Source organism: Symphalangus syndactylus, chromosome 9, assembly GCF_028878055.3.
Source record: "Symphalangus syndactylus isolate Jambi chromosome 9, NHGRI_mSymSyn1-v2.1_pri, whole genome shotgun sequence".
Classification (NCBI taxonomy): Eukaryota; Metazoa; Chordata; class Mammalia; order Primates; family Hylobatidae; genus Symphalangus; species Symphalangus syndactylus.
The window spans coordinates 72,531,815-72,559,761 of record NC_072431.2 but is presented as its reverse complement, the minus strand read 5'-3'; the positions used below and the strand labels follow the sequence as shown (position 1 = coordinate 72,559,761).

Below are 27,947 nucleotides of genomic sequence, written 5' to 3'. Positions count from 1 at the left end.
AATGCTTGAACCCAGGAGGTGGAGGTGTCAGTAAGCCGAGATTGTGCCACTGCACTCCAGCCAGGGCAACAGAGGGCAACTCCATCTCAAAATAACTGATCAACAATACAATACAATACAATAAATACAATACAATACAAAATACAATACAATACAAAACACAATACAAAATACAATACAATACAATACAAAATACAATACAAAACCATACAATATACAATACAATACAATACAAAATACAATACAACACAAAATACAATACAATACAAAATACAATACAATACAATACAAAATACAATACAACACAAAATACAATACAATACAATACAAAATACAATACAATACAAAATACAATACAACACAAAATACAATAGAATACAATACAAAATACAATACAATAAAACACAAAATACAATACAATAAAAATACAATACAATATAAAATACAATACAAAATAGAATACAATACAAAATACAATACAATACACAATACAATACAGTACAATACACAATACAATACAATACAATGCAAAATACAATACAAAATATAATACAATACAATACAAAATACAATAAAATACAATAGAATACAACAGAATAGAAAATACAATACAATACAAAATACAATACAATACAACACAACACAATACAAAATACAATACAATACAATATAAAGATAAAGACATAAAGGATGTCACTTACACGGACAGGTGTTCAGGGCTTGTGTGGAGGAGTTGTGGATGAGGACAAAAGTTGACTTGGACACAATGGAGTCCAACTAGAGTTACTGGATGAGGAAAGGAGAGAAAGAGAGAGAAAAGGAAAAGGGTAAGGGAAGTGGAAGATTCACCTCAGTTTGAAGGTCATCTCTGATTGCTGACAAAGGCAGTAGAAAATGTTGGAGAAAGTCTGAAAATATTGCTAAAGGTTGGTGGTTTCAGAAAATCTTGTAACATTTCCTTTACTTTAAAACTTAACATCTCAAGGGTTTTTAGTATGAGTTTTTTTTTTCCCCATGGATTTCAGAGTAGTTGAACCCTTCAGCCACAGAAAATAACTCCGTTAGGAACCACATTTGAATATTACCAATAAAGACATGGGACTCTCCTCTGAGGTCGAGCGCGTCTATTCACTTGCTGCTCAGCCTCCTCTTCTGCCCACCCTCACCTCCCTTTCTGGCATCTGCTCCTCCCAGGGAGGACTTCACACCCTCCTCACAGAGCCAGCTGCCACCTCCCACTCTTCGAGGCTCCATCACGTGCCGGGCTCCACCACCTTCTTGCGTGTGACATCTACCTTTCACCAAGCTGAGGACACAGTGCACCCATGGTGTGTTTAAGGAGACAGTTCAGGTGGCCACAAAATTCTTTTGTTATGTGGTCTGTGATTTGAATTGCCCTGTCCAAAGACTAATGCATGGTTCATGGTCAGGCCAAGTAAGGTTATGTTGGAATGAGAAACCACCAATCACCTTTAATTCCTTCCAAGATCTTTTAGGAGTGGGACAAAGTCAAGTGCTGTTAGTGATGGCAAGAGAGGAGATTCTCTCTGCTGCATTCTGGTGATGATGGCAGGTCCAGCACTGCTCCAGCACCCAATCCTTGCAGTGTCTTTTATGGCGCTTGCACATTCTTTATATAATACAGGCTTTGCAGTCTCGGTTTCTGCAATCACTGTCACAACTGCCCCTAAGAAAAGCAGTGACTGCATTCCTCACAACCTTGAATTTGAGCTTTGTCTTGAGAAATGAAGGTTTCTACAGGTTTCTTCATGTTCACATTAATCCAAACTGAAGATTTACCTCCAGGAATATTTTTCTTTCTCTATTACTTCCCTTAGCAAAAAAATGTGTAACTTCCAATCTTCAATTCTTCACCAATGCTTTGATTCTTTGGCTAAATCAAAAGCATGCTGAGGGCCAGGCACAGTGGTTCACACCTGTAATCTCAGCACTTCGGGAGGCTGAGGCAGGCTGATCACAAGGTCAGGAGTTCAAGACCAGCTGGGCCAACATAGTGAAACCCCATCTCTTCTAAAAATACAAAAATTAGCCAGCATGGTGGCGTGCACCTGTAATCCCAGGTACTGGGAGGCTGAGGCAGGAGAACTGCTTGAACCCAGGAGGTGAAGGTTACAGTGAGCCAAAATCATGCCACTGCACTCCAGCCTGGGCAACAAAGCAAGACTCTGTCTCAAAAAAAAAATTAAAAAAAAGAAAGAAAGAAAAAACATGCTTAACCTATGAGTGAAACGCTGAGTTTTGTCTTCTCCACTGCAGGACTCCTGGACAGGGATTATTTTCTTAGCCTACTACAGAATTTCTCAACCACAAAATCTATTTGGCACACTGACTGACCTTCACTAATTGCCCCAAGGTACTGTGAGAGCTGAAGGAGCAGTATTTTAGGACACACCCATTAACCCAACTTGAGAACATTTATTCACCGTAGTATTAATGAGAATGATTAACTGCACAAATTTGTAAACACCTAATACACACACATAATTCATACTTGATTCCCAACACTTATTTCCTGACAATACAAAACTTCATACTAAATGGGTAGTTATTGGTTCTTGGCAACTTAAGTTCCTAAGGTGGCAGGTAATCTACAAATTGTGGTCACTTACTCTGACAATGCACAATGGCAAACAAAAAGATGGGAAAGAAAGAAAGCTCTAATAAAGAGCTCTAATAAAGAAAATAGGCTGGGCACGGTGGCTCACACCTGTAATCCTAACACTTTGGGAGGCTGAGGTGGGCAGATCACCTGAGGTCAGGGGTCCGAGACTAGCCTGGCCAACATGGCAAAAACCCGCCTCTACTAAAAATACAAAAATTAGTTAGGCATGGTGGCACATGCCTGTAATCCCAGGTATTTGGGAGGCTGAGGCAAGAGAATTGCTTGAACCCAGGAGGCGGAGGTTGCAGTGAGCCAAGATCGCCCCATTGTACTCCAGCCTGGGAAACAAGAGCAAAACTTTGGCTCAAAAAAAAAAAAAAAAAAAGAAAAGAAAAGAAAATTATTGAACAACATTGAACAATGGGGACTCCTTAGATCTTTCCTATTAGGCTGTGATATTTGTGTGCAGGCCAGAGTTACAGTATTTGCCATTTTAGGAACAGGGCTCATATGAATAAACATTAAGGTCCAAATGCGGACAGTAACTGCTATCCCTGAACAGTTGTGCGGCTACTTGAACCTGAAATATGCCATGAGTATGAAAGACACACCAATTCTCAACAAAAAGAATATATGCAAATGAAGTAAAGAATGTGAAATACTTCATTGTGTATTTATTTATAATGATTTCAGGTTGGACTCCAAAATGTAAAATTACGTATGTGGCTTGCATTTGCAGCACACATTGTATTTCTCTTAGATACCACTGGTCAAAGTTCAAAGCTTAATGCTGGGTGCGGTGACTCACATCTGTAATCCCAGCACTTTGGGAGGCTCAGGCAGAAGGATCACCTGAGCCTAGGAGTTTGAGACCAGCCTGGCCAAAATGGTGAAACCTTGTCTCTACACAAAATACAAAACTTAGCCAGGCATGGTGGCACACGCCTGTAATCCCAGCTACTCAGGAGGCTGAGGAAGGAGAATTGCTTGAGCCTGGTTGCAGTGAGCCGGGATCGCACCACTGCACTCCAGCCTGGGTGACACAGTGAGACTCTATCAAAAAAAGGAAGAAAGAAAAAAAGCTTCAGTCATCCCTACACTGCATATGTGCATATTGATAAATCAAGGACTGCCTGTATTGAGCTTCTGCAAAAGATTTTTTGGGGAGATGAAGGAAGGAGCAGTTCTATCACTTTAAAAGATTAATTTTTAAAAGCTTCAAGATTAATCTGTGCTTTTAAAAAGGATTTCACAACTATTTTACCTGTTGTATTTGTTCTTAGCTGAGTAACTACAGTTGTATTGTGAGTAAGAAGTTCTGGACCATAAATACATAGTTGATACTAATATTATAATAAAGCATTTAGAAGAAATTTACAGGCCTTTCTCACACAGCTGTGTACTGCTAATTATTATTATTATTATTTGAGACAGAGTCTTGTCCTGTTGTCCAGGCTGGAGTACAGTGGTGCGATCTCGACTCACTGCAACTTCCACCTCCCACGTTCAAGCAATTATCCTGCCTCAGCCTCCTGAGTAGCTGGAACCACAAGTGCGCGCCACCACACCTGGCTAATTTTTGTATTTTTAGTAGACACGGGGTTTTGCAATGTTGGCAAGGCTGGTCTCGAACTCCTGACCTCAGGTGATCCACCCACCTCAGCCTCCCAAAGTGCTGGGATTACAAGCGTAAGCCACTGTGCCTGGCCAATTTTTAAACGTAATCCATTCTGCCTTCATTTTATAGTGAAAATAATCATTTTGGTGACTTGAATTTTGAAAATAGCAATTTTCAGATATCCAGGTGAGACCACCTGGATGTCTCCAAAGTCATCTTTTTTATAAGATAAATATGCAAAAGTCACTTTTTCCCCAAACCAGCTCAATTCTGTTTCTGAATCTTAGATGAACTGTCCCACAGCAGAGTCAGAAGCAGCTTGCTATATCATCTTAAACCTTTCCTCTCCATGTATAACTCAGTCCCAACGAATATACACAGATGCACAACCTCAATCAGTAAGCAAGACTCTACCCACTTCAACATTCCTTTCATGAGTAGAGAGAGGCCTTCTGTTCCTACCCCCAACACTCAAACTACCCATCTATTACCCTTCAAAATTAAGCCAGAACAACCTTTCTAAAGGACAGATCCAAATTATTTTAAGAGGGAACTGCTATGAGACCATTTAGTGACTGCCACTGCTTTTGTAGGATCTAAGGCCTTCCTCCATTTGGCCACCCAAGTCAATCTATGCAATCCCACCATGCCCACATGGCACTCCTCACTCCACACAGAATGGGTAAGGTATGTGAATATGTGAGCATATTTGACATCTCCCTGCCTTTACTCATATTTGGAACACGTTCCCTCCCTTCTGGATGCACAAATGACTGATCTGGGTATGCCATCCTTGCCTTCTCCCCTAAAAATGTTCAATAACTCTTCATTGCATTTTTCATAATATTAAGCCTCCCAAGGACAGGGTTCTTGCTAGACCTAATTTTGCACATCTGATACTTATATTAAATACATGTTTGTTCAATAAGTGAATCTAAATGTTAATTGTAAATATAAGGAAGTCATGATGATAGGGGAACAAAAGGCCCTTCCTCATTGAATTAATCTCTCCTTAGGGAAGACACTGAATTTGTTTCTGCAGATTATCATCTTACCTTTTAATAAGAAATTTAATTCGATTGCCCACTTGAATGATGTTTTCCAGCCTTGGGATTCCATACCACGAGGGACTTCTGAAAGGAATGTTTTTAGTCCTTCCACATACAGATCATTCGCATGGCCTTCAAATTTTTGGTACAGTAGAGCCTTGGTTTCAGTGCTCCCCCAGGCTTCAGCTGAACACAACCAAAACAATTCAGAAGATTATGTTTGTGTTGAAATCAGATTTTAGTACAATCCAAAGCAAGGTGCAGGTCAATTTTTTTAAATTGGAAAAACTCTAGAAACATATTTACTAAGTATTGAAGCAGGCTTAAAGCAAAGGCAAGTATAAATGACCCATTATTAGACAGACCAATGAGACAGAAAATTAACAAGGATATTAAGGATTTGACGTCAGTTCTGGACCAAGCGGACTTAACAGACATCTACAGAGTTCTCCACCCCAAATCCACAGAATATACATTCTTCTCAGCAACACATCACACTTATTCTAAAATTGACCACCTAATTAGAAGTAAAACACTCCTCAGCAAATGCAAAAGAACGGAAATAATAACAAACAGGCTCTCACTGCATAGTGCAATTAAATTAGAACTCAAAATTAAGAAACTCACTCAAAACTGCACAACTACATGGAAACTGAACAACCTGCTCCTGAATGAGAACTGAGTAAATAACGAAATTAAGGCAGAAATAAAGATGTCCTTTGAAACCAGTGAGAACAAAGACACAACATATCAGAATCTCTGGGACACATTTAAAGCAGTGTTTAGAGGGAAATTTATAGCACTAAATGACTAATGCACTAAATGCCCATAAGAGAAAGCAGGAATAATCTAAAATATAATATTTATGCAGCTAACAAACATGAAAAAATGCTCATCACTGGTCATTAGAGAAATGCAAATCAAAAACACAATGAGATACCATCTCATGTCAGTTAAAATGGCAAACAATAAAAAGTCAGGAAACAACAGATGCTGGAGAGGATGTGGAGAAACAGGAACGCTTTTATACTTTTGGTGGGAGTGTAAATTAGTTAAACCATTGTGGAAGACAGTGTAATGATTCCTCAAGGATCTAGAACCAGAAATACCATTTGACCCAGCAATCCCATTACTGGGTATATACCCAAAGGATTATAAATCATTCTACTATAAAGACACATGCACATGTATGTTTATTGCGGCACTATTCACAATAGCAAAAACTTGGAACCAACCTAAATGCCCATCAATAATAGACTGGATAAAGAAAATGGGGCACACATACACTATGGAATACTACATAGACATAAAAAAGGATGAGTTCATGTCCTTTGCAGGAACATGGATGAAGCCGGAAACCATCATTCTCAGCAAACTAACACAAGAACAGAAAACCAAAAACTGCATGTTCTCACTCATAAGTGGGAGCTGAACAATGAGAACACATGGACATGGAGGGGAACATCACACATCAGGGCCTGTCGGGGGGTGCAGGGTTAGGGGAGGGACAGCATTAGGAGAAATACCTAATGTAGATGATGGGTTGATGGGTGCAGCAAACCACCATGGCACGTGTAACAAACCTGCACGTTCTGCACATGTACCCCAGAACTTAAAGTATAATAAAAAATAATAATAACAAAATCCTGCCCCCAATCCAAGGCCACAAATAATTAAAGCCTATAAAACAGGATACACAGAAAAGTCACTCTATTTCCTTGACTCCACAACTTGTATGTGTGGCTTATAATGCATTTACTTTATTATCAGTCTCGATAAACTCTGGGGGAGAAAGCCAGGGGTAACATACCTAATCCTTTCATGAAATGTCTAACATGGCCTTGAGTGTGTGGGATCTTTTCTCAAGCGCCCCATGCCTGAGTGCCATTTGCTGATGGCCCTTCCCCATGACTGAGGAAGCTGGGTCACTAGTTGAACACTAAGTACAAGACAGCATGAGAATCATGCTTGCAGCTGCAGTTAGCTGGAGAGCTGGTAGAAGGCACTGCTCCATGATTGTATATACTGAGTTCTGCCATCTTAATGATATCTGTATATGTTTTCTATCTTTGAAGATACTTGCATTTTTACATATCAGAATCCCAAGGCTAAGAAATAAAAATTTTAAAAGTTAAAAAATAATAATAATAAAAATAAATGACCCATCATTACCAACCAGATTTTGGCAGATTTAAGTGTCCTGATCCTAAGACAATCTTAATAACTATAAGATCTTAAAAGATTAAACTTTGTTTTTCAATATTCTTAGGAAGAAGAGAAAGAAAATTATAGACAATAAAGAACACAACCTGAATACTATTTTTTTGTTTTTGTTTTTGTTTTGTTTTGTTTTTTTCCGAGATGGAGTCTTGCTCTGTCACCCAGGCTGGAGTGCAGTGGCATTATCTCGGTTCATTGCAAGCTCCATCTCCTGGGTTCAAGTGATTCTCCTGCCTCAGCCTCCTGAGTAGCTAAGATTACAGGTGCCTGCCACCACACCTGGCTAATTTCTGTACTTTTCAGTAGAGACGGGGTTTTACCATGTTGGCCAGGCTGGTCTCAAACTCCTGACCTCAAGCGATCTGCTCACCTCGACCTCCCAAAGTGCTGGGATTACAGGTGTGAGCCACCACAGCTGGCCTGCAAATACTATTTGGAAGCAGCCTTTTGCCACTATCTGCTTGTGAAATTAATAACCCTCCTCCATTGGCAGCTGCAAACAGGCGCATTTCAGGCTAAATTTTCATCCACACTGCAACCACGAGATCAGTGTGCTATTTTAAAAGAAATAACTTTCCACAAAGAATTCATGAAATGGGAAATAAAAATAGTAAGCAGAGGCCAGTTTAGATTAAAAGAGGCATAACAACCAAAGTTAGCACATGAAGATTGTTTGGACCCAGATTTAAAGCAAAATTTTTCAGATAATGAGGAAATGAGATACTGTTCAGGTAAGAGTAAGGAAACTTGGCCAGGCACAGTGGCTCACGTCTGTAATCGCAGCACTTGGGGAGGACGAGGTGGGCAGATTACCCGAGGTCAGGAGTTCCAGACCAGCCTGGCCAACAAGGTGAAATGCTGTCTCTACTAAAAATACAAAAATTAGCTGGGCATGGTGGCGTGCGCCTGTAATCCCAGCTACCCAGGAGGCTGAGGCAGGAGAATTGCTGGAGCCGGGGGGGCAGAGGCTGCTGTGAGCTGAGATTGCGCCGTTGCACTCCAGCCTAGGGTGACACAGCAAGACTTGGTCTCAAAAAAAAAAAAAAGAGTGAGGAAACTCAACTAAGGGTTACAGATGAGTTGACACCAAAAAAATCATTGTAATTTTGTCAGATGTGATGAGATAGTAGCTGTGTAAGAAAATGTTAATGCTGTTTGGGGATGCACACTGAACAGATAAAATGATGTGATGACTGATTTGCTTTACAATATTCCTGCAAAGGGAGGTAAAGGAATAGAAGAACAAAATGTAGGACAATCTTAATGATCACAGAAATTGAGGAATGGGTATTTTAGTGTTCATTGTACTATTTTCTCTACTTTTGAATAGGTACAAAAACTGTAATTTAAAAAGGTAAAAAAAGGGCCAGGAGTGATGGCTCATGCCTGTAATCCCAACACTTTGGGAGGCTGAGGCAGGTGGATCACTTGGGTCAGGAGTTCAAGACTAGCCTGGCCAACATGGTGAAAGCCTGTCTCTACCAAAAAAAAAAAAAAATCAGCCAGTTGTTGTGGCAGGCACCTATAGTCCCAGCTACTCAGAAGGCTGAGGCAAGAGAATTGCTTGAACCTGGGAGGCAGAGGCTGCAGTGAGCCAAGATCGTGACACTGCACTCCAGCCTGGGCGACAGAGTGAGAATCCACCAAAAAAAAAAAGTAAAAATGAATTGACTAATCCCTGCTCTGAAGCCACATCCAAACAAAACTCTAAGAAGAAAGATTCAAGCAATTTATATCGTGCTATTTATATACAGATCTCCCTTGCACCTCTGTATGTAACATTTAAATATTTTGCAACCTGATGGTTGGGAGTCGCTCAAAGCTGGGCATGGTGGCATGTGCCTGTAGCCCCAGCTACTTAGGAGACTGAGGCAGGAGGATAACTTGAGCCCAGGAGTTCTAGTCCATCCCAGACAACATGAGACCCTGTTTCTTCGTTTCTTTTCTTTTTCTTTTTTTCTTTGTTTTTTTTTTGAGATGGAGTTTCACTCTTGTTGTCCAGGCTGGAGTGCAATGGTGCAATCTTGGCTCACTGCAACCTCCGCCTCCTGGGTTCAAGTGATTCTCCTGCCTCAGCCTCCCAAGTAGCTGGGATTACAGGCGCACGCCACCACGCCCAGCTAATTGAGTATTTTTAGTAGAGATGGGATTTCTCCATGTTGGTCAGCCTGGTCTCGAACCCCCCACTTCAGGTGATCCACCTGCCTCAGCCTCCCAAAATGCTGGGATTACAGGTGTGAGCCACCACACCCAGTGGACCCTGTTTCTTTAAAAAGAAAAGTCGGGGAGCTGTCAGGGAGCTCACTGATGAATTATTTTGGTGATATCAACAATTGCTATCAAAACATAACTATAAAATCCAAAATTATAGGCCGGGCATGGTGGCTCACGCCTGTAATCCCAGCACTTTGGGAGGCCGAGGCAGGTGGATCACAAGGTCAGGAGATCAAGACCATCTTGGCTAACATGGTGAAACCCCGTCTCTACTAAAAATACAAAAAAAAATTAGCCGGGCATGGTGGTGGGCACCTGTAGTCCCAGCTACTTGGGAGGCTGAGGCAGGAGAATGGCATGAACCTGGGAGGCGGAACTTGCAGTGAGCCGAGATCCCACCACTGCACTCCAGCCTGGGTGACAGAGCGAGACTCCATCTCAAAAACAAAAAAACAAACAAACAAAATCTAAAATTGTATCTATTGCCAGATCTTTCTCCTTACTTCCAGACTTATTTATCCAACTGTCTCCTTCACCTCCACACCTCAACTTAAATGTCAACTTGAAATTAATTAATAATTTAATTATTTATTAATAATTAATGTCTTTGTTCTTAGATTGCCTTTCCTCTAACATCTCAAGATTTGTCTTAAATTCTTACTTCATGATATTAGCACCAAATCTGAAGGGCTCTAGTATAGGAACTCTCTGAGATCAGAAATATATGTATTTTTGAGAAACCACACAAAATGAAATAATTATCATAGCTGTAAAAAGAAATATGCCCATAAACAAATAACAGTAAAGGATTAGAGGCTTTCAGTCACACTAGAGAGTGATGTTAAATAAAATTATTCTGTTAATTCAACAAGGAAATATATAAACCTAATTCTAACAAAGTTTTTATAAAATAAAAAAGAACCAATTGGAGTTGAGAGTGAAAAGTGGAAGTTTAGAAAGAGGCAAGGCCAACTACATAACGTGCTCATCACATATCATCAAGGCTGCCCCAATCACACTCCCTGCCTCCCCATTCCCCTTATTCCACTTAATTCTTTCCCAGACCTCATGCCTTCTTACAGAGTAAATATCTCCTACTTACTACACGTTTCTCCACCAGATTGAATGCTCCAGAATGCACGGGGCAGGGCACTGTCTTCTGCACTGCCCAGTTCCTGGCACCTGACTCACAGGTGCCAAATAACTGCAGGATTATGATGTTGGAAGTAGTGAATATTTCCTGAATACTTGCAGTGGTTCCCAGCAATGACAAATCTAAGATTTCCTCTCTCCCTTTCAGGAACCTTAAAGAAAGCAGCAATACTGTCAGAGGTGTTTGAACGAGAGCAACTCGATCTTAAATAGAAGCTGGGTAAAATGAGGCTGAGACCTACTGAGCTGCATTCCTAAATGGTTAAGGCATTCTAAGTCACAGGGTGAGAGAGGAGATCAGCACAAGATACAGGTCATAAAGACCTTGTTGATAAAATGGGTTGCAGTAAAGAATCCAGCCAAAACCCACCGAAACCAAGATGGTGATGAGAGTGACCTCTGGTCATCCTCAATGCTACACTCCCACCAATGCTGTGACAGTTTACAAATGCCATGGCAACATCAGGAGGTTACCCTATATGGTCTAAAAAGGGGAACCATAAAAATAATCCACTCCTGGCCAGGTGCGGTGGCTGACACCTGTAATCTCAGCATTCTGGGATGCCAAGGTAGGTGGATCACCTGAGGTCAGGAGTTTGAGACCAGCCTGGTGACGTGGTAAAACCCTGTCTCTGCTAAAAATACAAAAACAAATTAGTTGGGTGTGGTGGTACGCACCTGTGATCCCAGCTACTAGGGAGGCTGAGGCAGGAGAATTGCTTGAACCCAGGAGGCGGAGGTTGCAGTGAGCCGAGATCACACCACTGCACTCCGGCCTGGACTCCATCTCAAAAAAAAAAAAAAAAAAAAAATAGTAAGAGAGGCTGGGCGTGGTGGCTCACAACTGTAATCCCAGCATGTTGGGAGGCTGAGGTGGGTGGATCACCTGAGGTCAGCAATTTGAGACCAGCCTGGCCCACAAGGTGAAACTACATCTCTACTAAAAATATAAAAATTAGCTGGGCATGGTGGCAGGTGCCAGTAATCCCAGCTACTTGGGAGACTGAGGCAGGAGAATCGCTTCAATCTGGGAGGCGGAGGTTGCAGTGACCCGAGACTGCGCCACTGCACTCCAGCCTGGGTAACATGAGCGAAACTCTGTCTCAAAAACAAAACAGTAAGAAAAAACTGGAGCTGAGTCCTGCTCATTATATTTACTTTCCTAAAATAAAACAACATTATAAAAAACGTTACTCAGGAATATACTTTAGTTGAAAGGGGAAAAAAGAGACTTACCAAATTTTTTTGCAGAAAAGCTGATCCACCGTCTTTCTTCATTAGTGATTCTGGCATACCATTCTTCCTTTACTGTTGAAATCACAGGAATACAAGTTTTCTCAATTTAATGGGTTTAATAGCTTGGGTTATTAAATATTATTATTATAAAATAGGCAGTGTTATTTTTTCTTTTCCTGTGACTAAAATTATTTCTAAGATCCAGAATATATTTATTACTGAAACAATACTGACACACACTGCACAAAAAAGGAAGAACCAGACATTCACTAAAGCTGGGAAAAAGCAGAACTCAGTGTGCTCAAGAACCACTAGCAGGCCGGGTGCAGTGGCTCACACCTGTAATCCCAGCACTTTGGGAGGCTGAGGCGGGCAGATCACCTGAGGTTGGGAGTTCAAGAACAGCTTGGCCAACATGGTGACACCCCAGCTCTACTACAAATACAAACATTAGGCAGGCATGGTGGCAGGTGCCTATAATCCCAGCTACTTGGGAGCCTGAGGTAGGGAGAATTGCTTGAACCTGGGAGGTGGAGGGTGCAATGAGTTGAGATCACACCACTGCACTCCAGCGTGGGCGACAAAGCAAAACTCCATCGCAAAAAAAAAAAAAACAAAAAAACAAACAGCTAGCAGGTGCCATTTGCTATGGGGAGACTACGGATATAATCTCGCTGCAATCCTTCCATTTTAGTAAATCTAAACAGTGTGATTCCATTCTGTTTTGTCTCCACTCTACTCCAGAGCCAAAACAAATAAGAAAATCAGTTATATTCCTATTTCTTTCAAAACACATCTAACAATTAAAAGATGATATGCATGGCTCCATACTCTAAAAGGAAGCCTCTTATGTCCTGGGTATCATGGACATTTGATGAATGTTTGTTCAGTTGTCTGGTGCAAGCTTCAATAATAACCTGTCAATGCATTATGACAGATAAATTTTGCATCTCAAAAGTAGGAAAAATATTGTTCTTTTAGTTCTGTCTACCCATAAATGCAACATTTACATGTATTTATAATGGGTTAATAAAAATGAGTTTACTGTTCTAGAGAGTATTAGAATTTTGACAACATGAATTCTCCTGTCCTAGCATGTAATTAAATGTTGGAGGAATATTATTTCCTGTGGAAGATACCATTAAAAAATCAATGTTAAGCATTAAATAATTATTTCACATAACCTTCTAATCTGACTTAAGACTGAAGACCTACCTCCTGAAGCTGGTTTATCAAGTTGTAAATCTTCACATGTTGAATTCACAAGTTCATGTCTGCAAGGTGAGAATAAATACTTAATATTCACTAGGCAATATTCAGCAAAGTAATATCCACTAGTACATATTTAACATTTAATCACCAAGATGGCTTCGGAAAGAAAAGACAGGCTGGGCACGGTGGCTCACGACTGTAATCCCAACACTTTGAAAGGCTGAGGCAGGCAGATCACGAGGTCAGGAGTTCAAGACCAGCCTGGCCAACACGGTGAAACCCATCTCTACTAAAAATACAAAAATTAGCCAGGCATTGTGGCAGGTGCTTGTAATCCCAGCTACTCAAGAGGCTAAGCTAGGAGAATCACTTGAACTTGGGAGGCAGGGGTTACAGTGAGCCGAGATCACACCATTGCACTCCAGCATGGGCGACAAGAGTGAAACTCCAGCTGAAGAAAAAAAGAAAAAGAAAAAGAAAAAAAGAAATATCCCATTACTTTAAGGCAATGTAGATGCAGCCAGAATTTCTACAGAAATCTGAACCACATTATAAAGCCAAAAAAATACCAGCTAATATCATTTAAAACATATAGTACTAAATGGAATAGGTAATATTTTCTTTTTTTTTTTTTGAGACAGAGTATTAGAGTGCAATGGCACGATCTCGGCTCACTGCAACCTCTGCCTCCTGGGTTCAAGCAATTCTCCTGTTTCAGCCTCCCGAGTAGCTGGGACTACAGGCGCCCACCACCATGCCCGACTAGTTTCTTTTATTTTTAGTAGAGATGGGGTTTCACCATATTGGTCAGGCTGGTCTTGAACTCCTGACCTCAGGTGATTCACCCACCTCAGCTTCCCAAAGTGCTGGGATTACAGGTGTGAGCTACCGCACCCGGCTGGAAAAGGTAATATTTTCCGCACATAAACATTAGTGTAACTTTATTGGACTTAAAAAAATATTTTTTTTTAGTAAGAGAAGCAGAAGATTCTCCTGAACTGCATCATTTCAACTGCATTTATTTACTCACGATTAAAATAATACAACAGCTATAAAAAGTCAAGAGGTGGCCAGGTGTGGTGACTCATGCCTGTAACCCCAACACTTTGGGAGGCCAAGGCAGGTGGAGCACCTGAGGTCAGGAGTTTGAGACCAGCCTGGCCAACATGGCGAAACCCCGTCTCTACTAAAAATACAAAAATTAGCTGGGCATGGTGGCTCTCACTTGTAGTCCCAGCTACTAGGGAGGCTGAGGCGGGAGGATCGCTTGAACCTGAGAGGTGGAGGTTGCAGTGAGCTGTGATCATGCTGCTGCACTCCAGCCTGGGTGACAGAGCAAGACTCTGTCTCAAAGGAAAAAAAGAAAAAGTCAAGAGCATAGGGAGTATTAAAATCAGACATAACCAGTGGTCTCTCATCTGAACAGCTCCATTTTTTTGCTATCATTATATGTTAAGGTCTATTTGCTAAACATTAATATTTGTACTAAAGTTTCAAGTGTATCATATAACACATTAGTGCTGACTTAGGTTTAATGTCCTTTGCTGTACACTATACTTGAATATCATACTTATATATCACAACAAAAGTATCTTTCTCTAAGGCAATTACCATTAATACTGCTTTAAAATTATAAAATGTGGGCCAGGCGCAGTGGCTTGCGCCTGTAATCCCAGCACTTTGGGAGGTTGAGGCAGGTAGATCACGAGGTCAAGAGATCAAGACCATCCTGGCCAACATGGTGAAACCCTGTCTCTACTAAAAGTACAAAAATTACCTGCACATGGTGGTGCACACCTGTAGTCCCAGCTACTCTGGAGGTTGAGGCAGGAGAATCGCTTGAACCTGGGAGGCGGAGGTTGCCGTGAGCTGAGATTGCGCCATTGCACTCCAGCCAGAACAACAAAAGCAAAACTCTGTCTCAAAAAAAAAAAAAAAAAAAAAAAAAATATATATATATATATATATATATATAAAATGTGAAGATTGTTTTTATAATTTCACAACTGAATATTACTGTCTTTAAATAATAAATCACCATCACAACAAAAGCCCCACAACATAATCTGTTTCACTTTATAAAAAGCACTGACATTTATAAAATTGTCATAGTGAATTTACAAAACTGTAATAGCAAATTATTTTTATTCAGAATAGTACTAAATTAACAATATAATAAAAACATAGGCCGGGTGTGGTGGCTTACGCCTGTAATCCCAGCACTTTGGGAGGCTGAGGCGAGTGGATCACTTGAGGTCAGGAGTTCGAGACCAGCCTGGCCAACATGGTGAAACCCTGTCTCTACAAAAATATAAAAATTAGCTGGGCGTGTTGACACATCCCTGTAATCCCAGCTACTTGGGAGGATGAGGCAGCAGAATTGCCTGTAATCCCAACTATTCAGGAGGCTGAGGCAGGAGAATCGCTTGAACTCGGGAGGTGGAGGTTTTAGTGAGCTGAGATTGCACCTTACACTGCAGTCTGGGCAACAGTGTGAGACTCTATCTCAAAAAAAAAAAAAAAAAAAAGATAAAAGTAGAGACAATAGGGGCATCTTGGTGAATACTGAATTTAACAAAGCAGATTAAGAGAAACAATTAGCTTCAAAAAATAATATTCAATTAAATCTCTAAGATCCAGGGCTTTGCAATAAATATGTAAATAAATCCCCAATATCCATGCTGAAAGTTTAAAAGAAATGCTAAAGAAATAAAACTTTTCCTTAGTTTTGCAGTAATCTAGAAACAACGAATGTTTCTAATATTTAGACAGAAACTACAAAGCACCTTAAAAGGAGAGACGTGTAAGGATGGCATGACTTACCAGCAGCCCTGGGCTTGTCCACAGTACCCCCACGATGAACAATAACCCCATTGTATAAATGCTAATGAACAAAGTATTACAGGACTTTTCCAATTTAAACATACTGTATTTTCTGTCAGACAATTCTTCAACTTGTTTACACAGATTAGCGTTATGATTATTCCATTTCTCTGAAAACTGAGCAAAAGCTGATTCTCAATAATATGTCCCTATGTCAGAGCAGCACTAATATATAATGACTTATTTCCTATATTTTACATACTAACAGTCCATATCATTTTACTGCTTTCGAAAACATTTTTCCCTTTTTTGGTGGTTCTTAGAATTAGTTTAATGGGAGACTATAAGAGAAGTTTTAAAGTTTAATACCTCTTTTTAGCCTTTTAATTTCTGAAAAGCAGGAGGGCAGAAAAGATCAATCAAATTAAACACGACAACAGGGAGGCCACAATGAGGAGGTCTCCAAAGGTCTTTTGGCAAACTTCCTAAAACATGTCTCAGCTGTGTGGAAATAAGGCTTTACAGTGGCTGGGTGCAGTGGTGCAGGCCTGTTATCCTAGCACTTTGGGAGCAGAGGTGGGCGGATCACTTTGAGCTCCGGGCAACAAAGCAAAATCCCCCCTCCCCTCCCCAACCCCCTGCCTCCGCCCCCCGTCTCTACCAAAAATACAAAACTTAGCCAGACATGGTGGCAGGTGCCTGTAGTCCAAGCTACTCAGGAGGCTGAGGCAGGAGAATCACTTGAACCCAGGAGGCGGACGTTGCAGTGAGCCGAGGCTGCGCCACTGCCAGCCTGGGTGACAGAGCAAGACTCCATCTCAAAAAAAGAAAAAAAAAAAAAAAGATTAAGTAAGAGGGACCCTAGACCTTAAAAATACAAGTTTAAGAGGGACCCTGACTCAGCATGGTGGCTCATGCCTGGGACTTTGGGAGGCCGAGGCGGGCGGATCACGAAGTCAAGAGATCTAGACCATCCTGGCCAACATGGTGAAACCCCATCTCTACGAAAAATACAAAAAATTAGCTAAGAGTGGTAGGCGCGCACCTGTAGTCCCAGCTACTCAGAAGGCTGAGGAAGGAGAATTGCATGAACCTGGCAGGCGGAGGTTGCAGTGAGCTGAGGTTGTGCCACTGCACTCCAGACTGGGCAACACAGAAAGACTCTATTGAGGCAAAGTTTCTCATTCTCAGGTCCGAGGGGTTCAATAACTGGGCACTTAGGGAGGTGTGAGTCCCCTGAAACAATGCAAGGTTTTGTGTGGAGAGCGGGCACATGCGTTTCTGGGAAAACGGCCCACAGCTCTCATTCTCAGCAGGCTCCACACTCAAAAAAGGTTAGACTCTTGCTACAGAGCTGTGGGAGCAGCTAGGTGAGGGGCCTGCCAAGGGCACTCTGGGGACTACCTGGGCAGTCTTGAGTCCACTTGGGCAGTCCTGAGCCCATTGTCCCCTAGGCAGGCTGAGCTGCTTGGTATTTGCAGAGCTGAGGGGGTGGGGCATGTGGTGACTGTGAAATTGCCCTGAGATGGCCCACAGTCCTCAGCTGGGAAGTGAGCGGTGTGTATCCTGCAGCATCCTCCATCCCTAGGGCCATGGGGCCAGGAAAACTGGCCCTTGCAGCAAGTGAAAAGCCTATCGTTGACTCCCTCCCTGGCCATGTAGACAATGAACCAAAGGCACTCATATCAAGTAAATGCCTTGGTCTCTGTGACCGAGGTGACCAGTAGGCATTCCCAGGTGCAGGGAAGGTCCTGACACCAAGATATGCACCTGGTCGCCTGAGGAAAGAGAAAGGACTATCCAAGGGGATGGGGCTGAGCTGGGTGTGGAGTGGTCCTTGTGGGTCATGGTGAGTGGGAGGGGGAGCAGCATGAGCCAGGCCTCGGGGCAGGAGGACAACCAGGAGACGGCCTGGAAAAAGTGCTGGACCCACGAGGATTCAAGGCTGGCCAGAGAGGGAGGTGGGATAGGCTGGGAAGTCCCGACGTCTGAAGATTGGCCCTGGCAGGCAGAAACCAGGTAAGGTGGGCAGTTACCTGCACCCTGGGGACCAGATGCATCCTTAGCCCAGAGCAGGTGTCAAGATTTCTGGCTCTGGGAGTGACCTACGTCTGGGGAAAAGACCCAACCCCCACCAGGACCACCTGCCCCCCAAACTACTTCAGATGCTGAGCCCAAGCCAGGAGCAGGAAGCTGGACTGATGCCTAGGGTAATCCCGACAAAGTCCCTGACTCCCCTCAGCTATGGGGCTGAAGGGGAATTACAGCCCAAACCCCAGATGCTGGCTCTCAAACTAACACTGAGCCCTCAGTGCCCAAAGAGAGACTCAATCAGCACACTTTCCAGATGGGGAAATGGGCTCAGAGAAGTGCAAGAGCCTTGCCCAGTGCCCCAGACCAGGGCTCTAGGCCCAGAGTGTTCTTTCGTCACTGTGTCCAGAGGGTAGCAGCTGCTCTGATATAGCCACCTGAGCCTGGCAACTTTCTCCAACTTTGGAAGCCCAGGAGCATGGCCTGTGTCCACGGATGCACCTGGCATGAGGCGCACCCAGAGGGACAGAGGCAGATGAGTTTCACCTCCTCCACTGGATTGTGAAGGCCTCCAAGGAGACAAGGATCTGCTTGAGAAGGCAGCAGATAGTGAGCAACCTGGGGTGGTTTAACTCTGGAGGGATCCGCAGTGCCTGGATGGGACCTGGCTCAGACAGAGCTCAGTTCTGCAGGTCACCGAGGCATGGAAAGATCACAGCTACCAAGTGTAGGAGTCTGGATTCAAAGCCAACAGCGTGACTCCAAAGTCCCTGCCCTAGCCCCTGGACCACCCACCTCTCGGAGTCACTCTTGCAAGCTCATCAGATGCTCAGGCCAGCAGCACAACCGGCCAGGGCCAGGGAAACTTGGGGAGCCTCATTCCAACCTCATCCTGGCACCCTTGCCCCTCACCATCCTTCTTCCTGCGTTAACCTCACCCCCCTACACAGAGCCTGGGCCACTTAACTTGGCATCAAACAGATGCCTCAATAAATCAGAGTCTGATCTTCTTGGAAAAAAAAAAAAGACTTAACAGATATACAGTTGCAAGTTAGAATGCTAAAGAACATAAACATACAACAACTTAATGTACATATAAATTCAATATGTAGCCAATCATTGGGACTATGACACAAAAGAATATTAACATACTATTTTCAAAATGTGTACAAGCTTAATGATCTATTTATATTCAAAATATGAATCATCAACATAATTTGCCATTAATATCTCATTCAGTCCCTTCACAGGACACATGATCCACTGGGAGTTAACACATTAGCAGCTGGCAGGCAGTGACACACAGCAAAAATGAAAACCAAGAGGTGAAATAGTTCTGAAATAAAGAAGGTTTTAAAGCTAAGAGAAACCATTGAATTACTAAGTCATTAACACTAATTTTGAGCCAACTAATTAATATGAGATGAAACAATGTCCTATGCTTTGGTAAATTCAAACCACGTTTAAACAATGTCTATAATGTGACTTTCAAAAAGCTCCTGGCTTTACAATGCTAAAGCATTTCCCCCTGCAGATGAGCATGTTGTAACTTTCATCAGCCACATTGAGAGTCCAGAAGATGAAGGAAAAGGTTGTGGATTTCACTGAGAACTTACCAGAGTTGAACTCCCTCACTTTCCGTTGCCCATCATTGGCAGGTTCCGGAACTGGTGGCTGTGGTGGTTGGTTGGTCTTTGGTCTCTTAGAAGGTGGAGAATCATCATCATGTTGAAAAAGAAAATGGTCATTACAGAAGGAACCACCTTAGGTTACAGCCACCTCCTGGTCAATTCCCAACATTCAAAAGGTGAGCAGCTTTAAAGCTATTTTGAATATTAATAATTATTCCTGTATTACGATCTTCAGCATACCTTTTTCTAGTTACATTTGAAATTTTATTTTTTTTGGGATGTGCTCAAGTGAATACTGCTTTATCCTCTGTCTTGCTTCATTACTTTTTAGTTTGCTTCATTTGAATCATCATTATAAATCTCCACTTGCCCTCAAATAACTCTGAAATTGCTGCCAATAACTATATTCTGTTTTAAGGGTTTTCAGAAAAAACTTTCAACAAAGACAGCCACCTAAAATTATATAAATATAGAAGAAAGGGGATATAATAAAGCTTAGATTGGAAAAAATATTTAAGCTTATACAAAATTCAAACATACATAAACAAGGGAAGCTGGATAATTATATGTTCAAATACTTTTAACAAGTGCAAAACGTATATGCTTAAAGAAATAGGGCTGGCCGGGCATGTTGGCTTATGCCTGTAATTCCAACACTTTGGGAGGCCAAGGCAGGCCGATCACTTGAGGTCAGGAATTAAAGACCATCCTGGCCAACATGGTGAAACCCCATCTCTACTAAAAATACAAAAATTAGGCCGGGTGCAGTGGCTCACACCTGTCACTTTGGGAAGCTGAGGTGAGCAGATCACCTGAGGTTGGGAGTTCAAGACCAGCCTGACCAACATGGAGAAACCCTGTCTCTACTAAAAATACAAAATTAGCCAGGCATGGTGGCGCATGCCTGCAATCCCAGCTACTTGGGAGGCTGAGGCAGGAGAATCGCTTGAACCCGGGAGGTGGAGGTTGCAGTAAGCCGAGATGGCGACATTGCACTCTAGCCTGGGCAACAAGAGCGAACTCCGTCTCAAAAATAAAAACAGAAAGATATTAGCCAGATGTGATGGCACCTGTAATCCCAGTTATTCAGGAAGCTGAGGCAGGAGAATCGCTTGAACCCAGGAGGCGGTAGTTACGGTGAGCAGAGATCACACCACTGCACTCCAGCCCGGGTAACAGAGCAAGACCCTGTCTCAAAAAAAAATAGGGCTACATTATTTATGAAACAGATACTGTTGACTCAGTCATCAGAAAGCAAAGGTCACCAACATCAGACAAATTCACTGGAGGACCTATGTGCTTTGAAAGACAAAACTGCTTTTGTAAAGAATACTGTATTTCAGAAAAACAAAATCATATTAACAACTAATAACACTGTAAAATGCTGATGTGTTGAATGCTACTTTAGAAAAACATGTTCAAGTCTAGGAAAAAAATTTCCGATAGAAAACTACGTATCAATTACCTAGCTAGCTAGCTATGTAGAGACATGGCTTCATTCTATTGCTCAGGATGGAGAGCAGTGGGATGATCATAGCTCACTGCAGGCTTCAGCTCCTGGCCTCAAGTTATCCTCCTGCCTCAGCCTCTTAAGTAGCGGGGCCACAGGTGGACACAGGTACACTTGGCCTTTTTTGTTTGTTTTGTATAAACAGGGTTTCACTACATGGCCCAGGCTGGTCTCAAGCTCTGGAGTCTCGCTGTGTCACCCAGACTGGGGTGCAGTGATGCTTCTCGGCTCACTGCAACCTCTGCCTCCTGTGTTTAAGAGCTTCTCCTGTCTTAGCCTCCTGAGTAGCTGGGACTACAGGCATGCACCACCACGCCCAGCTAATTTTGTATTTTTAGTAGAGATGGGGTTTCTCCATGTTGGCCAGGCTGGTCTTGAACTCCCAACCTCAGGTGATCGGCCCACCTCAGCTTCCCAAAGTGCTGAGATTACAGGTGTGAACCACCGCGCCCGGCCTAATTTTTGTATTTTTTGTAGAGACTGGGTTTCATCATATTGGCAAGGATGGTCTCAAACTCCTGACCTCAGGTGATCCACCTGCCTTGGCCTCCCAAAGTGTTGGGATTACAGGCGTGAGCCACCGCACTTTCTTATGTTATTAAATAGCCTAGCCCAGGAGGGTGCGGTGGCTCATGCCTGTAATCCCAACAACTCTAAAGGCCAAGGTGAGAACACTTGAACCCAGGAGTTCGAGACCGGCCCGGGCAACATAGCAAGACACCCCGTCTCTACGAAGGATACAAAAATTAGGCCAAACGTGCACCGCGCCTGGCTAATCTTTGTGTCTTTCGTAGAGACGAGGTTGCATCATGTTGCCCAGGCGCGTTTCGAACTCCTGAACCCAAGCCATCCTCCTACCTCGGCCTCCCAAAGTGCTGGGATAGCAGGGTCCAGGCAGCCTCATGTTTTCCTTAAGCAGTCCCTCCCGGTTGTACACTTGGATAGTGTTCTTTTTTATTTTTTTATACAGGGTTTACCTCAGTCTCGCAGGCAGGAGTGCTGTGGTAAGATCATAGCTCATTGGAGCCTTGAATCTTGGGGTTCAAGTAGCTGGGAGACTGAGGTTGGACTACAGAGATGGGGTTGCGCCATATTGCTAGGCTGCTCTTGGCCTGAAGGGATCCTCCCACCTCGGCCGCGCCCGGACATAGTTTTCCATTTTTGACCGACATAAATACTGTGCTGGGTGGGAGTTTGTTAACTATCCCTTTCCAGCCAGCAACACACAGGAACTGGCGGGGAGGTCGCGGTTACCAGGCTCCACTCTGAGAAGACTGCCCAGCTCCAGGCTCTATACAGCCCCTGTGACGTGGCAGAAGACCCCCCTGTGACGTCACCGAAGGCGCCCCCCGCAAGATGTCGCAAAGGCCCGCCCCACACGCAAAGCCAATCGGAACTCGAGGTGCTGGGTCTTCCAGGAGCGCGCCTGCGCGGGAGGGTGACCACGGGCGGCCCGGCGAGACGTCCTGTGCGCAGATTTCAGCCCAGCCGCCGCCACCCATAAGCTATGAGGAGGAACTTTACGACCACCTGGACTACTACTACCTGCATGACTTCCCGGCCTGCGGGGTCCGCGTAGCAAAGGCCTGACGCTGCTCGAGCAGGCGCTGCACACCTACCGGCTGGCGCCTGGTAGGCATGAGCGCAGAGTCGCCCAGAAGCTCCTCAATGGCCGGCGCAAGTGCCAACCAGCGCCAGCTGCAACCCTGGCCGCGCACTCGCCTCAGCTGAGCCTGGGTGTGTGCACCCCCCAGTACTTCCCCCAGCCATGTTCCGGGGACCTCCGGAGCGTCCCCCACCGCCCGGTGCCTTTCGTGCTGGGCAGGGTCGGCCCCCTTTGAGGCTGCCCCGCATTAGGGATCTGCGCCGCACCCCCGCCAGCTTGACCTCTGACTGCCGTTGCAATAGCATTAAAGCCTTTGGAACTTTGTAAGTGGGTAGAAGGGGCTAGGAAACGAAGAAAACATCTTTTTAAAAATTGAGATTGGCCGGGCGCGGTGGCTCACACCTGTAATCCCAGCACTTTGGGAGGCCGAGGTGGGTGGATCACCAGGTCAGGAATTGAAGACCAGCCTGGCCAGCATGGTGAAACCCCGTCTCTACTAAAAATACAAAAATTAGCTGGGCTTGGTGGCGGGCGCCTGTAATCCCAGCTACTCGGGGAGGCTGAGGCAGAGAATTGCTTGAACCCGGGAGGTGGAGGTTGCAGTGAGCCGACATCGCGCCATTGCACTCCAGCCTGGGCAACAAGAGCAAAACTCTGTCTCTAAATAAATAAATAAGATTTTCAAGGCGAGGCATGGTGGGTCACACCTAAATAAGTAAATAAATGAATAAAATGGATTTTCGGCGGGGCACGGTGGCTCACGCCTGTAATCCCAGCACTTTGGGAGGCCGAGGCGGGCGCATCACGAGGTCAGGAGATTGAGACCATCCTGGCTAACACGGTGAAACCCCGTCTCTACTAAAAATACAAAAAAAAAAAAAAAATTAGCCGGGCTTGGTGGCGCGCGCCTGTAGTCCCAGCTACTGGGAAGGCTGAGGCAGGAGAATGGCGTGAACCTGGGAGGCAGAGTTTGCAGTGAACCGAGACTGTGCCACTGCACTCCAGCCTGGGTGACAGCGAGACTCCACCTCAAAAAAAAAATAAATAAATAAAATAAAATAAAATGGATTTTCAAGGCCAGGCATAGTGGGTCACACCTATAATCGCAGCACTTTGGGAGGCCAAGGCAGGAGGATTGCTTGAGCCCACGAATTCGAGACCAGCCTGGGCAACAGGGCAAAACCCTGTCTCTATCAAAAGCACAAAATAAGCTGGGCATTGTAGTGCCCACCTGTAGTCCGAGCTACTCAGGAGGCTGAGATGGGAGGATGGTTTGAGCCCGGGAGGCAGAGGCTGTGTTGAGCTGAGATCATACCACTGAACTTCAGCCTGGGTGATGAGCCAGACCCTGTCTCAAATAATAACAATAATAATAAAAATAAATTCATATAGTTTGGTATGGTTTAGTAAGTTTCAGCAGGCAGATTGTCAGAGTAAGATGGATTGTTATATATACATTTATATATATAATATGTATATTTATATACTTATTTATTTTAGCAGAGATAGGGTCTCCCTGTGTTGCCAGGCTGGTCTTAGACTCCTGAGCTCAAGCAGTCCTGCTGCCTTGGCTTCCTAAAGTGCTCACGTTGCAGGTGTAAGCCACCACACCTGGCCTATAAGGGGAATTTAAGGGACTCTCTACTATGATGTCCCTTCTCCCAATCCCTTTCCGCATGTAGAATAGGGTTCTGTTGAGTGACTGGCATTTGCTTATATTTCTCAGTGCTATGCCCAGTGTAATGGAAAATGCACAGACTGACTCAAGAGCCCAGGGATTTCAGTTCCAGGCCAAGCTCATCCACTGCCTGACAGAGTCAGTCAAACTTGTTTGGATTTCAGATTCTTCATCTGAATAACATAGATAACACTTATCCCATAGTACACTGCAAAGATGACATGTGACAGTGAACAAGTTAGTTTCCCTTTAAATATTAAGAATTAGGCCAGGCGCAGTGGCTCACACCTGTAACCCCAACACTTTGGGAGGCCGAGGTGAGTGGATCACAAGATCAGGAGTTTGAGACCAGCCTGGCCAATATGGTGAAACCCCGTCTCCACTAAAAATACAAAAATTAGGTAGGTGTGGTGGTGGGCCCCTGTAATCCCAGCTACTTGGGAGGCTGAGGCAAGAGAGTCGCTTGAACCCGGGAGGCGGAGGTTGCAGTGAGCGAAATTGCACCACTGCACTCCAGTGCCTGGGTGACAGAGTGAGACTCAGTCTAAAAAAAAAAAAAGAAAGAAAAAAAGAATGAGATTAGAGAGGGCCTTCATTCCTCCTGGAAGAACACCTGATGTACCTGAAATCTTTGTTGGTGACAGGAAATATGTCGATAGCATAGGGTTTCACTGTCGCCTCCCACACAGGGCCTTCACCATCTCTGCCGTCTGGAGAATTTGTTCCCATGAGGAATCTCCCACCTGGCAGTTGGACCATGCTAGTAGCCTGTCCATTTCCTGCAGATAAAAAGGAGAGTTATCGCTAATACATGCATATATATAAAACAAGTGGTAATATTTGGATCATATGCAATACTCATGATGGTATAACAAAACAAAAAATGTGGAGGTTTAAAAATCTGGCTTTAAATTCCTTTTGCGTTTTGTTTGCCTTCACATTCTTGTTCTGCCACTTAGTTTGATGGGAAACCTTAGGCAAATTTCTTAATCTGAGATTCAATTTCTTTTCTTTTTTCTTTTTTTTTTTTTTTTGTGACAGGATCTCACTGTGTCACCCAGGCTGGAGTGCAGTCATGCAGTCTTGGCTCACTGCAGCCTCTGCCCCCGTGGGCTCAAGCAATCCTCCCACCTCAGCCTCCTGAGTAGCTGGGACCACAAGTGTGCACCAGCACGCCTGGCTAATTTTTGTATTTTTTGTAGAGATGGGGTTTTGTTATGTTGCTCAGGCTGGTCTCAAACTCCTGAGATCAAGTGATCCTTCCACCTCAGCCTCCCAAAGTGCTGGGATTACAGGTGTGAGCCAACACGCCCGGCTGGGATTCAATTTCTTCATCTGAAAAATGGGGATACCTATGCACAACTGTAGCTTGCTGATAAAAGAAAAAAAATAAGTATGAAAAATGGGGATAGTATCTCACTATCTCTTAAGTAGTAGCTGTATCAATTAAAGTAACACAGAACCGGGTGCAATGGCTCAGAGACAGGGTGCAGATGCTAAGGCAGGAGGATTGCTTGAGCCCAGGAGTTCAAGGTTGCAGTGAGCTATGATCGTGTCACTGCACTCCAGCCTAGGTGACAGAGTGAGACCCTGTCTCAAAAAATAAAAAATAAAAAGATAGTAATAAAACAGCATGGGTGAAATGTTGAGCACATGATAGATTTGCACTTATCTCTTCCTCTACACAAACCCTTGCCCCACCTAGGCAAATTGAGACACTCTACCCTAAAATACATCTAGCATTTTCTACCCATCCTTCTGCTCATGCTGTTTCTCTGCCTCTTCCTCTCCACTTACTGAACTCTTATCAGTTCTTAGTGATTCTCATCATTACATGCTCCAGAAGGGAAGTATATAATACATATCTATTTTTGACAGTGTATCCCTGGCTCCTGCCATAAATGTGCAATGGTTATCGCCAAATAGTTAAATGAGCACCTTTAGACTTGTTTGAATGCTTCAGAAAAATCATAGAATTAAAAAGGACCGGCCAGGTGTGGTGGCTCACGTCTGGAATCCCAGCACTTTGGGAGGCAGAGGCAGGCAGATCACCTGAGGTCAAGAGTTAAAGACCAGCCTGGCCAACATGGTGAAACCCCGTCTCTATTAAAAATACAAAAATTAGGCTGGGTGTGGTGGCTAACGCCTGTAATCCCAGCACTTTGGGAGGCCGAGGTGGGCGGATCACAAGGTCAGGAGATCGAGACTATCCTGGCTAAAAAGGTGAAACCCCATCTCTCCTAAAACTACAGAAAAATTAGCCGGGCGTGGTGGCGGGCACCCATAGTCCCAGCTACTCAGGAGGCTGAGGCAGGAGAATGGCGTGAACCCAGGAGGCGAAGCTTGCAGTGAGCCAAGATTGCGCCACTGCACTCCAGCCTGGGCAACAGAGTGAGACTCCATCTCAAAAAAAGAAAAAAATTAGCCAGGCATGATGGTGCACACCAGTAATCCCAGCTACTTGGGAGGCTGAGGCAGGAGAATCACTTGAATCTGGGAGGCAGAGGTTGTAGTGAGCCAAGATCATGCCACTGCACTCCAGCTTGGGCGACAGAGTGAGACTCTGTCTTAAAATAAATAAAAAAAGGGTCTTTGCTTCAAACTCCTTATTCCACAGGAGGAAACCAAGACCCCCCAAAAAAGTATGACTTAAAGAGCTGGTTAGCAGGTGACAGGACTAGATTCGGGTCTCTTTACAGTGCTGTTTCCAATAGGCCACACTTCTTCAGCTTCATGCACCACTTCAGTGTCTTTCCAAGAAAGGATGTCTAAGCACTGTAACTTCTTCCAAGGCAGAGTCCTGGTCTTTTGATGTTCCTCAAGATCCTATCTATCTTTGGTTCTCTTATTCTGACACATTCACACTGATTTCATCCATTTTCTTTTTCTTTTTCTTTTTTGAGGCAGAGCCTTGCCCTGTTGCCCAGGCTGGAGTGCAGTGGTGCGACCTCGGCTCACTGCAACCTCTGCCTCCCGGGTTCAAGCAATTCTCCTGCCTCAGCCTCCTGAGTAGCTAAGACTACAGGTGCGTGCCCCCATGCCCAGCTAATTTTTTGTATTTTTAGTAGAGACGGGGTTTCATCATATTGGCCAGGCTGGTCTTGAACTCCTGACCTTGTGATCCGCCTACCTTGGCCTCTCAAAGTGCTGGGATGACAGGCGTGAGCCACCGTGCCCGGCCTATTTTCAGTTTCTTCAACAAACATATCGCCAAGGGGAAAAAATGGATCATCCTGGCGTGGTGTCTCAGGCCTGTAATCCTAGCACTTTGGGAAGCTGAGGCAGGGATTGCTTGAGGCCACAGTGAGCTATGATGGCACCACTGCACTCCAGCCTGGGCCACA

At 43.9% G+C, this 27,947-nt stretch overlaps 1 long non-coding RNA gene and 1 pseudogene across 1 annotated transcript; one reads left to right on the top strand and one right to left on the bottom strand.

Moving 5' to 3' along the window:
* Nucleotides 1–705: 705 nt before the first annotated feature.
* Nucleotides 706–22,576, bottom strand: LOC129489886 (uncharacterized). Its single transcript, XR_008660113.2, has 6 exons — nucleotides 22,297–22,576; nucleotides 19,791–19,879; nucleotides 15,102–15,238; nucleotides 12,113–12,184; nucleotides 5,297–5,374; nucleotides 706–786 (listed from the first exon to the last, which is right to left on the bottom strand). It is a non-coding gene; the product is annotated as an uncharacterized lncRNA (long non-coding RNA).
* A 99-nt stretch (nucleotides 22,577–22,675) lies between these two features.
* The window catches only part of LOC129490705 (nuclear protein 2-like), a 6,740-nt pseudogene continuing 1,468 nt past the window's right edge, over nucleotides 22,676–27,947 (top strand).